The sequence below is a fragment of the Mustela erminea genome, chromosome 2, assembly GCF_009829155.1.
Source record: "Mustela erminea isolate mMusErm1 chromosome 2, mMusErm1.Pri, whole genome shotgun sequence".
In the NCBI taxonomy this organism is placed as follows: Eukaryota; Metazoa; Chordata; class Mammalia; order Carnivora; family Mustelidae; genus Mustela; species Mustela erminea.
In genome coordinates this window covers 9,589,169-9,604,545 of record NC_045615.1, presented here as the reverse complement: position 1 = coordinate 9,604,545, position 15,377 = coordinate 9,589,169, and the positions used below count along the sequence as shown (strand labels likewise).

The 15,377-nt window shown below is 37.4% G+C and overlaps 1 protein-coding gene across 2 annotated transcripts in view; it reads right to left on the bottom strand.

Annotated features, from left to right (window-relative positions):
- GALNTL6 (polypeptide N-acetylgalactosaminyltransferase like 6) overlaps positions 1-15,377 on the bottom strand; it is a 1,222,158-nt gene that overhangs the window by 239,047 nt on the left and 967,734 nt on the right. The window lies entirely within an intron of this gene.

Genomic DNA, 15,377 nt, shown 5'->3' with positions numbered 1-15,377 from the left:
CTCTGTTCTCAAACTAATGTGCCATGCCATTACTTCAGTACATAATGAGTGAAACATTGTGCATAATTAGGCATCACCTTATGACAGCATGAGCCGTTAATCAAACAATAATTTTAAGGGTTGCCATGGAAGAAAGGTTCAGGTTTATTCTTGGACTTTTTTTTTCTTTTTTAAAGTAGTACAAGCTGCTAGGTAGTGAAGCTCTGAAAAAAGAAACATCAAACCTTTAAATAACGGAATCTTTCCTTTTTAACTGAAATAATATGCCTATTCATCCTTAGAAGTTGTCATTTCTATTCAGAATTGCCTTCAAGATTTTCTTTTGGGACTTTCATGACTGAAATTATTCTAGTCTACTGAAAAGAAGTGATAAATGAAGTTAGGAACTTGAAGTTTTTGGTTAAACCTGGGTAAAAATTTGGGTATGTGAATTTCACGGCTTTGTTTTTCTCTCCCCTGTCATAAACCCACATGAAGATGAAACACATCGAAGTCATTTTTATGCAGCATTAAAATAAGTTTCCAGGTTTAATTGATCAGTTGATTTTGTTTAAACAAATGAGATTTAGCTGATTTAATTGTTTTGTGATTTATTGGTTTAAAATGACCAAAAATGCTGCAGACTGGAGATGTTTCTTTAGCCATCTAGACTCCCTGAAAATTTTTATTCATTATATCAGTGTGGATGATTGTAAGATCTATTTCATTCATGCCAATGGAACACCACTCTCATGTCAGCCTCAAAACCTATTTTTTTTAGTTCTCTGTCTTCTTGCCTTTAAGAGGGGAACATCACTGCTCAGTCGGGTTTTGAAGCCCCTCTGTGTTTGAAAGAAGCCCAGTTGGTAGGGTTGATATGGCCACTGAGACGTCTGGGCTCTACAAATCCATCAGCTCCTTGGGCTGCGTGTATCAGTGCTACGGTACTGCTCACATCAGAGGACAGATGATTTCTTCCTGCAGTACAACTCTATTCCCCCAGGATGGCTAATGATCAATAGTCATATCTTCAAAGAATATGCCATTTGTCAGTAGGAAGACAGGTAAGAGGAAACTTGGGAGCACTAAATGGAGAAAAATAAGTTTTATTTCTGTCAGTGATGAGATTGGTAGGCAGTTCAGCAAATGAAACAAGAAAGGCTCAACTAAAAGTCCATGGGGTAGGGAAGTCTGCCCACACTGCTTTCTAGCAGCGACAGGCTCTAATTACGGCCCCTTGAAAGCAACCCAGAAATTGACTGCAGCCTGCCATTATTAAATGACATGATAAGGGGGAGTACGAAGATGTTTTTAAATAAAGGCAGATCTATGAAGTAGGGTTTGTGAAGAAGGAGTAAATATGAATTTCCAGTAAGGCGGGGATCTTAGCCAATTAATTCGGGTTATTAAAATTAAAGTGAAATTAAAACTAAATAAATTTAAAATCATACCCTATCTAAATTACAACAGAGAATTAAGGGAAATAAGTATGCCTCCATAGCAGAATGTTTTAAGAAGAGCTCTCTAGGAAATTAGTTTTATTAATATAATATAATATAATAACATAATACAATTTAATATAATATTAGTGGTTTGACACATTACTCTTTCCCCATCTCTCTGAGGAACCACAGATACAGCAGGCGATGACTCTTACCATAGACTCATATTGATCAGTTTAATTAAAATGCTGTGGAATGCATATCTCAAACATTCTGTGAGGCTGCAAATAGATATTTTCACATTCCCAAGTGATTTATTTTCCTAAAGACTCTTTCATCTTGGCGAGAACAGAAGAAACCAGTCATAATGTTTGCCTTCAGAAAGGGGAAACTGAGGGACTGGAAGATAGTGGAAGGGAAGAAACTTATTTTTACTATGTTAAGTTTTGTACCTTTTAAAATTTGACTCGTGGGCAAGTATTATTTGTTCATGTGTATGTTTGAAAATATAAGTTACGTTTTCAAAATAAAATACATTCAAAGGTTTAAATCATATATTTGAACTATGTAACATCACTTTTTCAATACCTCATACTACTCCCTGTCTCAGGCCTGGATATTTGGGAGGTTTTGGCTTCTCTGGTCCCTAATAAATCCTGGCACTAAGCATAAAGGTGAAATAACATTACCCCTAAAGGCCCATTTATTTATTTCACTATAGCTCTCTTTTAATTTTTATCTTATTTTTTAAACCACCTTACCTTAATACATAGGAAATTTTTAAAAAAGCTTCTTTTCACTTTTGTAATCTCTCCTGGGAAATATTAACATGGGTAAGTCCTTATATGCATGAACACTGATAATCACAGGCATATATTAAATATTGTATTTTCTTTTGTGAGCAGGATGACTTCGTCTCCTGAAGAAAGTCAGATAAGGACTGAGAGTAGGACTGTGACTAATTCAGGTGAGATTTTGGGGAACTGATCCCATCAGTCTACTGGGGCCTTGCACCTCTGGAACTCTGCTAGAAAACCTTTTACGACTTCTTAGCGGTGTAATTTTGAGTCTATCAGGGAATTAACTATTCCAAATCCTTTACTTTTCTGCCTTTTTGATGGGACTGATGTTATCAATTCAATAGGTGTGTATAAAAGAGGAAAGTCCTCATGCTGTAAGAAAAGACACTTAAGATTGGGGTTGCATTATTTGTAGGCCCTATCTCTCCCCTCCTCCCCACTTTCCTTTATCCTTCTAGCATCCTAAAAGAAAAAAGGATAAATAAAAACCAGATACACTTACCCCAATTTTTGTGAGATAAGATTACCCTTCATACTAGTTCATTCATTAAATTGCCACCAGAAAGAATATAATATAGAAAGAGGGGAAAAAGCAGTCTTCCAGCTATGGAAATTAAGGGAAAGTGTGTACTTAATGAGAAAAAAGAGCAGTACTTACCCATTATTGTGATTTCAGAGAAAAAAGTACAGTGATGAGGCACAATGACTTTTTGAAGAGCCTTGTTATGCATGAACTGGAAAAAAATGTCACAAGCATTTCTCAAGATAGAGCTCAAGGTACAGGGTAATTGGCAGTTACAAATTAGTGGTGATCAGCTAAAGTATGCCTTATTGCTAAGAAGCCATCTTATTTCAAACATCTCAAATCACACGCACCACTCTTGGAATATAATCATCGAAGCTTTTCTGAATTGGACCTGCCATATTAGCCTTAGAGCCACTCTCTCATAGACCTATCTTAGGAATTGCTGATATGCTGTTCATTTTCTGTCTCAATAAGATCTGAATCAGACTGACATAAAAGATTGCAGATGGACGGGTTTAAAGAGACGATCAAATAAATGTAGACTTTCTAGGGACCTAGAATCATTTGTGAATTACTAGTTACCTAGAGGAGGAAATTCTTTGCAGTCTTTTAATCTTTAATTTCTGTCTTTATTGAGCTTCATCAAAAGAGAAGATTATTGTATGTATAAACATACAGTAGATTTTATACATTAGCAAAAAATATTGGAAAATAAAATAATGAAATCCTATTTATAATGGCATCAAAGCATCAGATATGTAGAAGTAAATTTAGTGAAAGATGTACATGATCTGTATGCTGAAAACTATGAAACATTACTTGGAAAAACTAAGAAGACTCAAAGGAAGACACTATCATCAAGGATTAGAAGACTTACTGCCTTTAAGAATCAATTATTCCCCAGTTCATCTGTAGAGTCAATACAACCCTGATCAGAATACCACTAGGTTTTTAAAAAAATATAGAATGTGTATTGTATTCCTATTGCTACTGTAACAAATTACCACAAACTTAATGGCTTAAAATAAGCTTATGATCTTGCAGTTCTGGAGGCGAGAAGTGTGAAATAAGTCTAATGGGGCTAAAATCAAGGTGGTGGCAGGGCTGATTTCTTCTAGAGGTGCCAGGGGACATCCTGTTCCTTGCTCCCAGCATGCTTTGGCTTGAGGTTATATTGTTTCAATCGCTGTCACATTGTCATATTGCCTTTTCCTCTTCTGTAGTCAAATCTCCTCTAATTCCCTCTTTATAAGAGGACACTTGTGATTGTACTTGTGGCCCACTGGGATAATCTATGATAATCTTCCTACTCAAGATTCATAACTCAATCACATCTGCAAAGTCTCTTTTGCCATATAAGGTAACATATCAAGGTTCCAGGGATTGAGCTCTGATTTTTTTTTTTTCTTTTTTAGTAGGCTCCACACCCAGCATGGGGCCCAACCTGGGGCCCAAACCCATGACCCTGAGATAAAAGCCTGACCTGAGATCAAGAGCCAGATGCCCAACCAACTAAGCCACCCAGATGACCTGAGATCTGAATATTTTTGGTGACCATTATTCAGCCTACCACGAGAAATTTAAAATTCTAAAAGTTACATAGAAATGCAAAGAATCTGAACCAGAAAAGACAATCTTGAAGAGCTTAGTTGGAGGATTTATGCTACCTGGTTTCAAGATAGACGATAGAACTATAGTAATTAAGTCAGTGGTTTTGGTATAAGGATAGATAGGCCAATGAAACTAGGGAAATAACAGTTTCCTGAATTTCTCAGCATTCCTGTAAAGAACCCTAACTTCCTGATGCATATATTCAATAAAGTTAGAGAAAATGTTTGCTTTCCCTTCTCCTGGACACATTTTCACATACCGTAAGAATTAGATCTGTAGCTATTTCTAAAAAAATTCTCTTATCCCAAAAGCCAAATGGTTACATCCCTGGATAGGCACCTAGATTAGCTCCAAGGTTGCTAGGGGAGACTAAAATACTACATTCCTAGGTATTCACATTTAAAATAATCCAAATATCTGCATAAGTGAGGCTGAATGTACTTAAATAAAAAGTGGTTCTTTTGCCCAGAAAGTTTGAACTCCCTCTCCCCATCTCTTAGCCTATCCAATATTGATGACCAGACTTGAATATGTTTAAGATTCAGAAATTCTTAACCTATAGAAATTTATATAGAGTAGGTCTGGGAAGGGCCCAGAAATCTTTTTAACAAATATCCCAAGAATTTCTGGTGCAGATGGTTTAAGGAACACTCTGAATATGGCCATAGGAAATTTTTTTTCCCCAGAGAAAAGGGGATGATTCAAAGTACTTGGTGAAAGAAATAAGCAGTGAAACACACACACACACACACGCACGCACACACACATTATGGAAGTAAAATCAGCATTGGTTTAATTATGTGAAGAGTTACTATAAATTAGTAAGATAAATGTATAAATAGAAAAACAGTCTGGTGGTATGCATGATCAGTTTCTAAAGAAGAAACATAAATGGTGATTAAGCTATAAGAAGATATTCAACAACATTATAATAAAATCTTTGCAAATTAAAAAAAAAGAGTGAGACAGCAACTTACAAATCATCACAAAGGAAAAAAAAAAAACGTCTCCCATGGAAGTCCATTCACAAGGTGAGAAAAATAAAATGGGCTACAGAGAAGGGTTTAAAATGGACTAAAATATTTCTATGAGTCTACTTATTAAAGTTCCCGATGAAGAGGGGCACCTGGATGGCTCCATTGGTTGAGCCACTGACTCCAATTTCAGGGCCATGGGATGCAGCCACATGTGGGGTTCTGTGCTTAGCGCTTAGCGGGGAGCCTGCTTGAGGGAGTCTCTCCCTCTGCCCCACTTGCTTGTTTGTGCTCTCTCTCAAATAAATCTTTAAAAGAATAATAAAGTTCCCAGTGAGGAGAGCCTTGTAACAATATCATAAGTAACGGTTCATTATCATACTTACTGAACTCCATTTAAAGAGTAGCTGCCATTTCATAAATACCATTAAAGAATTATTTACAGAGACAGGGCAGCTCTATTATTCTTTCTCTCTCTTCTAGCTATCATCAATCTTTTCTTATTTAATTCTTACAAAAGGTGTATGTGATGCTTTATCTTCAGTCTTCAGATGGGGAAACAAGATAAAAGGTAGAGCCATTTTGAGGGTTTGAAGACATCACCAGTGTTCTTAAATCCAACACATTATTACCTATAAAAATATTTAGAGGAATAGCGTTTTAATAGGAAACTGGATGGGTTAGATCTTATGTGACTATTTGGAAAAAAAAATTCTGTGACTCAAATTGAGCATAGCCAATGGGTACTACCTTTTCTCAGGCAAAATGAAGAGCATTTGGTAAGTGACTTAGTTTAGAAGTGCTCAAGGGAACTGTGAGGAAGTAAGTGGGTGAGAGGTCGTGGAGGTAGCAAGGGGTTGGGGTGTAGACAGATGTTTATGCTCCTGGGGTAAGGCATGTCAGAAAATCCTTGAAGATATGACATAATTAGAGATGTGGGTGAACGAATTTGATGATGCTCTCCAACATGGTATGGATTGCTATCATCAGAAATTATAGAGGAGGTGTCAGTTTTGAGGCAAATATCTCATTTAGGAGAGAAATAAGCTCAGATTTTAGTAAGTTATACCCAATTCTCAGAACCTTAGAAAAGATCTAGTCCCTGTGGCTTTGATGAAAGCTTTTTCACTTCAATTTCAAATTACTGAATTTCTTAATTAGAAAAACCCACTGTTACTTGTTGTTTTCATGAGATCCTCTTGGGCAAATTTTTTACTTGGGTAAACAGAGTTCACAGAAGATGTCAAGGTTTGGAAAAAATTTCATACATGTGGAAATAAATTGTGCACAGTTGCTCAATCCAACTACCTTTCAGGCCATTTTGGTTTCTTTTAAAAAAACCTATCTCTGAGTTTTCAAAATGTCTCTTCCTATGAATATATGAGCTTTCCCCTTTGGTCTGATATTATAGCTAGGCTTTGCAGAATTTATTAAAAGATACAGCAATGTCAGCAAAAATAGTGTTCCATTGCTTCTGTCAATGCCAATATTGCATATACACTTAGAATTATTTTAGTCTCAGAACAACTTAGAATTATTTTAGTTTCAGAACACTGGTGTTTAGCTGCATCATTAAACAATTATCTATGGCAAGATAAAAATCTTAGTCTTGTTAGTGTGATGATACAATTTAGTGCCCTAAATGGTCCTGGAGCCTAGTAATTACACTAAGATCAATAGTTCTACTTAGCTTACTTTGGAAATGACATGGGCTTTATTCATGGAAACCATTTGTTACATCTTCATGGTGCCAGAATGAGTGGTCTCTTCTGTATAAAAGTCAATTAAATTTTATTTGCAATTAGATGAGTGCAGCATTTACTGACTTGGCCACCTCTACTTTTCTAGCCATTGTTTGGTCCGCGTGCATTCTTGACTTTTCTTAGTAGAATGAAATAATTTCATAAGTGCAGTATATCAAGTATACATAGTTCTTTACCTGATACAGTGGTCTGAACATTTAAGTACACTTAGATTTTTATTTACTATTACTGATGATTGAAACCTCAATGATAAAGAATAAGAGCAACAGCTGTCATTTATTGAGCAACTAATATATACCAGTACTATGCTGGATCTTTTTTTTTTTTTCCCCCTATAAAACTCATTTATTCCTTCCTCATTATAATCTTACTAGTATATATTATGTGTGTAAAATAACTAAGCATAAGGGGTGTCTGGGTGACTCAGTCATTAAGTGTCTGCTTTCGGCTGGGGTCATGATTCCAGGGTTCTGGGATTGAGCCCCACGTCGGGCTCCCTGCTTGGTGGGGAGCCTGCTTCTCCCCCTCTCATTCTCCCTGCTTGTGTTCCCTTTCTCATGGTGTCTCACTCTGTCAAATAAATTAAATCTTCAAGACAAACAAACAAACAAAACCTAAGCATTAAAGAGGCTAAATAATCGTGTAAGAAGTCACATAAGCTGTGGGAGAAAAGGTGGGATTTGAACCTACACTTGCTCTAACCCCAAAGCTCAATGATCCTTTTTCACATGATACTGCTTCCCATAATAGTATCACCGAAAATATCAGCAATCTTATTTGATTATTAAAAAAGCAAAGACTTTAAGGCAACTCTTCTTTTTTTATTTGGAAGATGAATCGCATCATGTCAAGGAGAAGCTAAATGTAAAGACTAGAGCAAAATGGAGCATTAGCTCTCTCTTCTTTAGGCAGGTAACTCAAATCTCGATTTCTTGCTCTGACATTTCTCTGAAGCCACTGGACGTCTGTCCTTCAAGGGTTTTCTAGCTCCTCAAACTCAAAATGTCACCAACTGAGCTCATTATCTTTCCTCTCGTGTTTCTTTATTTCTCGATTCTTTTCTGCCAGGAGATCCACGGTCTTTGAGTTACGTGGACTTAATTACTGGTGGCGGTTCTGAGTCCTTCCCCTTCCTTCCACCTGACATTTCTCAATCACCAGGTCCTGTTGACTCCTCTTTCAAAATGTCCCTTCTCTGATTTCACTGCTTGCTACTTTAGTGCAGGCTGCTTTTATATTTTTATATAGTTATACTATTTTTAAAGATTTTATTTTATTTATTTGAGAGAGAGAGACACACACAGAGATAGCAACAGAGAGCAGCAGTAAGACCGAGCTCGGAGGAGAGCGAGAAGGAGACTCCTCGCTGAGCAGGGAGCCCAATCTGGTGCTTCATCCCAGGTCCCTGGGATCATGACCTGAGCAGAAGGCAGATACTTAACTGCCTGAGCCACCCAGGCGCCCCATACATACATACATACATACATATATATATATATATTTTATCTCAAATGAACACATTGCTAGTTCCACATATATTTAAATTGCAGGATCCCCAAGTTATATTTGAATTTAATAGTTGCATGGGATCTGCTTATAGTAAAAAGAAATGTTTACTTGAAATTCAAATTTGGATGGGCTTCCTGTGTTTTTTTTTTTTTTCCAAAGATTTTATTTATTTATCTGACAGACAGAGATCACAAGCAGGCAGAGAGGCAGGCAGAGAGAGAGAGGCAAGCAGGCTCCCTGCTGAGCAGAAAGATCAGGGCTCGATCCCAAGACCCTGGGATCATGACCTGAGTCGAAGACAGAGGCTTTAACCCACTGAGCCACCCAGGCGCCCCGCTTCCTGTGTTTTTATTAGCTAATTCTGGCAACCCTTTTATAGTTTTGAATATAAACTCTTTAATCATCTGACCAGTAAATGAGCCCAGTCAATGGCTCCAGTTTTATCTATCACTTTTGTCCTTCCTTCAGTCCATCCTTCTGTCCAATGATACTATTTACTGGTCCTACACAGGAGTTATCCTACTGCGATAGACTGAATATTGGTGTTTCTCCCCACATATATGTGTTGAAACCTAATCCCCAATGTAATGACATTTGGAAGAGGGCCTTTGGGAGGTGATCAGGTTGTGCCAAAGGAGCTAGGGGTTTGGGGAGGGAGGTACCCAGCGTTGACATTTGAAAAGCTTTCAGGAACAGTGAAGATCCGATGCTGTGGACAAGGATTTTCATTGTTACCAAGCCTGTGCTTTATATCCCTTCCTCGTGTACCTCGGAATATTAAACAGGAGTGTTTTGTGAAAATATCTGGCCCAGGTGATACACTTTCATTCATTTTTTCTATCAGTTGATATTGAGTATTCTGTTAAGTGTCAAGCCCATTGCTTCTTACTCCAACAGATAAATTGCATCATTCTGGTTGTTTCTGGTCTGACACAAATACTAAGTTGAACGACAGCCCAGTTTAGCTCTTTGTAGACAGATTTTATACAGGCTCAAGATTCTTTAGCTCTGATTTATTAACTACTTTCAAGAACATATATGCAAGCTGTATGATGTTGGAAAAGCAATGCCTAGGAACATAATTCTGGGTTCTTTTAGCCCCATCGATATGTATATCATCAAGTAGAATACAAATGCCCCACCAGCAAAATAGTCAGAATGACATTCCCACCATTGCATATGGATGAAGCCATGGCTGATAAATTCCTTCCCCAAATATGCTCTCTCGCTGCATTATTTATGGACTTTGAAAATGCAGGTTGACTCCTGCTGTAATTCTTTGGCACTATTCTCTTCCTAGTGGGATCTGTGAGCTGTAACCTGATCCTTGGATGGAAAGCATTTATCCTCTCCTTGACAGCAAAATTGTTACTCTAGACCAGCAATGACTGCATTTAAAAAAAAATTTTTTTTTTTAGTCTTTACAGCTGTGTGAGTTGAAAGAACAACTGAGGATTTCCATGCTTTGACTGCCTTTATCTATCTAGAAAAATATTTAATATGCTTCCACATGGTCCTTTTTAATTAAAACTGAGGCTTGGGGTTTTTAAGGCATGTTGCATTATCTGAACACTTAAATAAGTTTCTCAGTATTATTTAGTTCAAGGTTTTTTCCCCAAGTCTCCTTTTTACCCCTTTTCTTTTCTTTTTTCATTCTGTTAGAACTATGAAAAGCACCCACAGAGACAGCAAAACTTGTTAAGCAAATCAAATGTAAAGTACAGATTTTTTTTTTTAGGGAGCCACCAAAGGGAGAAGGCCTTTTTGCAACATGGACATGGAATTGCATAAAATACTTCAGTGAAATAGAGTTTTCAGGGCAGGAGGGATTGTCTATAAAATATTCCAAAATTTCATCTGGGAACAAGTACTTTCTTTTTGCCTAAAATCTGGAAATTTCCTTATAATAACTGTACAAATTAAATTGAGCTCAGGGACTGAAGAATGTACTCAAGCGGAAGAACTATTTAATAAGCTGAGTAAAGAACAGAGGTCCAGAGAGAGACTAGGAAGAGAGACCGTCTTCCTTTTCTTCTTTTCAAAATTCTCTATCATTCCATCGGCCTGGCTTTTTTTTTTTTTTTTAAGATTTTATTTATTTTTTTTGACAGATCACAAGTAGGCAGAGAGGCAGGCAGAGAGAGGAAGGGAAGCTGGTTCCCCACTGAGCAGAGAACCCAATGCAGGGCTCGATCTCAGGACTCTGGGATCGTGACCTGAGCCAAAGGCAGAGGCTTAACCCACTGAGCCGCCCAGGTGCCCCTGGCCTATCTTTTTAACAAGCTCTTCTCTTTCTTCCTGGGATCTGCTCCTATCTGCTACTATGTTACATTGGGAGGCTGCTTGTTAGTATCTGCCTGAATGCTTTTGATTTCTCTTCCTTTCCCTTTGAGGTCTTCACGAAAACACAGCTCTAAAATATGCCCTTGAATTGTGCTTTTTTCTTTTCCACATAACTATTTCCTATACTTTTTTTTTTTTTTTTGGTTAGTGTTTGTTTTGTTTGGTGGCTTTTTGAGCAGACCTGTTTGCTGGGAAGGTCTGCCTTTGGTCTGAAGATCACCCTCATCATCTTTTCTTGATGTGTTCTGGATGAGTACAGAGAGATGTTTAGAAACAGCCTGTGATCTCAGCTGAGTGGCACCGGGGAAGATGGAGCAGGTAAAATGGAAACAGCTATCAAGCAGCAGGTGAATATGCGAAGTTATCACCATCCAGCTCACCCACAGTTTGTATTAGGAATCCATCAATTTTTATCGCCCACTTATTGTTCTGGTGCCACCGAAATCTTATTGTTGTGATCAAGGTATTATAATACTGACCTAATTTTAGAGCAAGTAAAAAGCATATGACTAGACTCCTTCAGCATATGGGGAATCATTTAATAAATGGTATTGGGGCAGAATACCCAGCTGTGTGTACTCTATGAGTGTTTACTCATCTTGGATGAGTAAGCAGTCAATTCCACACGAGCTATACTCAGCAAGGATTCAGGTAATAGGGAGTTTTGGATTCTTGTGACAATTTTCCTCCAAGAAATCCCAATCATTCAGATGCTGAAGGACTATATAAACATAGAACTGACCTTTTCTTTTCCAGTACACTACTTTAAAAAAGTCAAGTCTTAGAAATGTCATATGACTCATTTTATATTAAGGGACCATTAATTTTCTGTAAGTCACTATAGTTGATCTTTCTTTTTTATTTTTTTTTAAAGATTTTATTTATTTATTTGACAGACAGAGATCACAGGCAGGCAGAGAGGTAGGCAGAGAGAGAGGAAGAAGCAGGCTCCCTGCAGAGCAGAGACCCCGATGTGGGGCTGGATCCCCGGACCCTGAGATCATGACCTGAGCTGAAGGCAGAGGCTTTAACCCACTGAGCCACCCAGGCGCCCCTAGTTGATCTTTCTGCATTGCTTACCTGATATAAATGCATTTCTATTTGGGCTGCGAACTTCATTTTCTTTTTAATTGCCCCATTTGCACAACTTCCTGAATCAGAGTTTACCACTGTATGATGCATAGTTGAAAACCCAGCTGTTGTTGCCATGGTTCAGCCCTCGAGGGACCCATCGGGGTCAGACATTGCTGGATGGCTAGTGCGCTGTTGTTGCAGACAACAGTTAATGTGTTCTCCGAGGACCACCTTTTTCTCAAACACGTGTTCGTTGGTGATGACAACAGAGAATTGTCTTCAAGTCCTTCTTCACATTCCCAACAATGCTTCTTTAGAACATAAACTTATTTCGAGATCACAGATGCAAGTTTTTTGAGTTAACCATCCATAGTCTATAGAAGACAAAACTATGTCTAAGTTTATTTTTTATGATCTTGTATTAAAAAGGGGATACATGTAAGATAATTTGGAAAATAGAAAGAGGCAAGTAGTAGAAGAAAATCATATCTGGCTCTGCTGTTCAGAAGAAACCAGTATTCCCACTTTGATTTATTTCCTTCCAGGTATGCATACACAAATCATAGACAAATTATACTTTTTGATTCAAGAGTTTTTACCCATTTTAATAGTGATTCTTCAAAAGGATCATTTTACGAGTTGTTATTATGTTATATAATATTTATTTCACTGTTCTTACATTTACTTAAAAAATATACATATATATATATATTTGTTAATTCGGGCACCTGGGTGGCTCAGTGGGTTAAGCCTCTGCCTTCAGCTCGGGTCAAGGTCTCGGGGTCCAGGGATCAAGCCCAACATCGGGCTCCCTGCTCAGCGGGGAGCCTGCTTCCCCCTCTCTCTCTGCCTGCCTCTCTGCCTACTTGTGATCTCTCTCTGTCAAATAAATAAAATCTTTAAAAAATATATTTTTTGTTATTAGAAGTAACTACACAATGCACACTATTATGTAACTGATTTTTGTCGATTATTTCCTTAAGATCAATTTCTGGTGTGAAAACAGAACACAAACGCATATCTCCCCTTCCCCCATGTATATTTCTAAGTGGTTTTACACAAAATACTTTAATAATTGACGAATAAGTTATTTTATTTCACTTGCCCAGAAAAAAATAATATCTTGTTTAAAATTAGTTGTCTTTGATTATGAGCAACAATTGAACATTCTTGATTTATTAGTCCTTTCAAATTGGGCATTTTCTGTTAGTATATAGCTTATGTTTTTAAAATACTGAAATACTGATCCTAACTCTTGGGTCTTCATTTTAGGGCCATGCAAAAGAATTCACATGCATTATGTTTTATAGAAAAGCCAAGCCTCTTATTTCAGCACAGCTATTTCTCTAATTCTAGAAGTCAGGTGAGAGCACCCTTATCATTAAAGGCATTTGTCAAGGACCGATGTGTATCCATGCTCAGTGCTAAACTAGCTCAAAAGATACCGTTTCCTCACTGGAAGCATTTGAGATGATGAAGGTGAAAGCTCCAGAAAGATGTTTACAAGGTAATTATCTGTCTACTTATTCTTATGTAATTGCCTGTTTTAAGAAACTTCATAGAAAACTGGAATTTGTAAAAGAAATTACAATGCAATGACTTCCAAACTGGTGTCCTTCATTCTACTCTATGCCCTAAAGCATTTAAATATCTGAAAGAGATAGAAAATCAAATTGTTTCCAGTCCTCTTTTGATCATTTGTGAAAAGATACATACAAAACAGGGACCTTTTAATATCAGAAAACACTAGGTATGGCTTAATTTTCCAGGTCCCAGGCTTGATATATTCCTTATCTCGTATTTCCTGATTACTTATAAATGTAGACTTTTACAGGGTAATTGCTGTGGCTCTTCAAGTTCTGCTTGTTTTCATTTATGGCATTTGTACCCCTTACTGTCTTTCATTTTTAAGTCATTTGGCTGTAATAACTTTTTCTTCTTCTTTTGGATCACTCCTCTGTCTCCCAGCAGAGTCGTTTCTGTGCTTGGTCAGTGGCGACTGACTAATGAGCTACTCAAGGAAACCATGCGGGTAATTCCTTTTGGGTGGCAATTATATCACTGGCGGCTGTCAAATAACAGAACCGAGAGTTTCTCATTTAAGCAAAGAGGAAACATTAAGTTGTGAAAATCTTCTAATATGCTCTCCTAGATATTTACCACCTTACTGGGAAAGATGGTGTTTCAAAATATTTGAATCCTCCAAATACTTGGAGGAAAGTGTGACTATAGATGCTACTTTCATTGAGTTTTTGACTGAGTTGGAAGAATAACTTTCATCAACTAGATTTGTCCTTTTCGGCAAGAGTTAACTGTGGTATTATCAACAGTACCCATTCCATCTCCCATGTAGGAGAGTTTCTCTGTGACTGCTTAGCTATGGTTCAAGTCACAAGGTATATTTAGAATGCCCTGTTGAGGAAAATTCCATAACTGGAATTCAACCCAAGAGAGTCCTAATAAGGGGCATGGGGAGGAGGGGCAGCAGTGGAGCCTGCCCCTCTAGGGCAGATGAGATGAAGTAGGGCAGATTGGAGAGATGGAGTAGTCTGGGAAGATTCCCGTGGCAATCTCATGTCCTTTTATCTCACTGTTTCCTTTTTCAAAGTTGACATAGTCATTTTCCTTTGGCATGGTGGTTATTATATATTTTTTTGGTCTCCCTTTGCTGGCAATTATTTAATAGCTTTTAAAATAAAAGCTATGTGGAATGACATGAATCCAGTTTCATTAATCGAGGAATATTTATGCAGCTCAGGCCCCCAAAGACTGAATATTTGAATTGGTAGGCTCCCTGTATTTCACTTTTCTCTCATGTACTTCTGCAGCTGAATGAGCAGAAGCATTATTGGTGTTCAAATAAGGCTTTCTGGGCTACTAAAAGTAGATCTGTAAAATAAGAATGCTTTAGTTTTGCTCTTCAATATGGTAAGTAGATTTTTTTTTTTTACATTTTATAAACCACTTGAGGGCAGGGAATTTTTTTTTTTAATTGCAAAAGAAGATAAGATCAGTGACTATTTACCGTCTCATTGTTCAGGCATAGTTCCTGGTCTCTGGTCATGTACTCACACTTAAACATACATCACTTTACACTTGATAGGTTGATCAGACTGAAAATCCCCAAGTGTTTCATGGTAAATGGGAACAGTGGAAGCATATAGACAATGAATAAACTTTAGAAGAAGAAAGTTTTTCTGTCGTTAGTTTATCCAAAATAGACGCCCAGCCTACAGTTTTCTGGGTTCTGATTTTGAATTTTGAATATAATACTGATTACATAAAGGATGGTTCCCAAACGGTGTTTATAATAAACTTCTCTGCCTACATGTGCAAGGAAATGTATGGAACTGTAC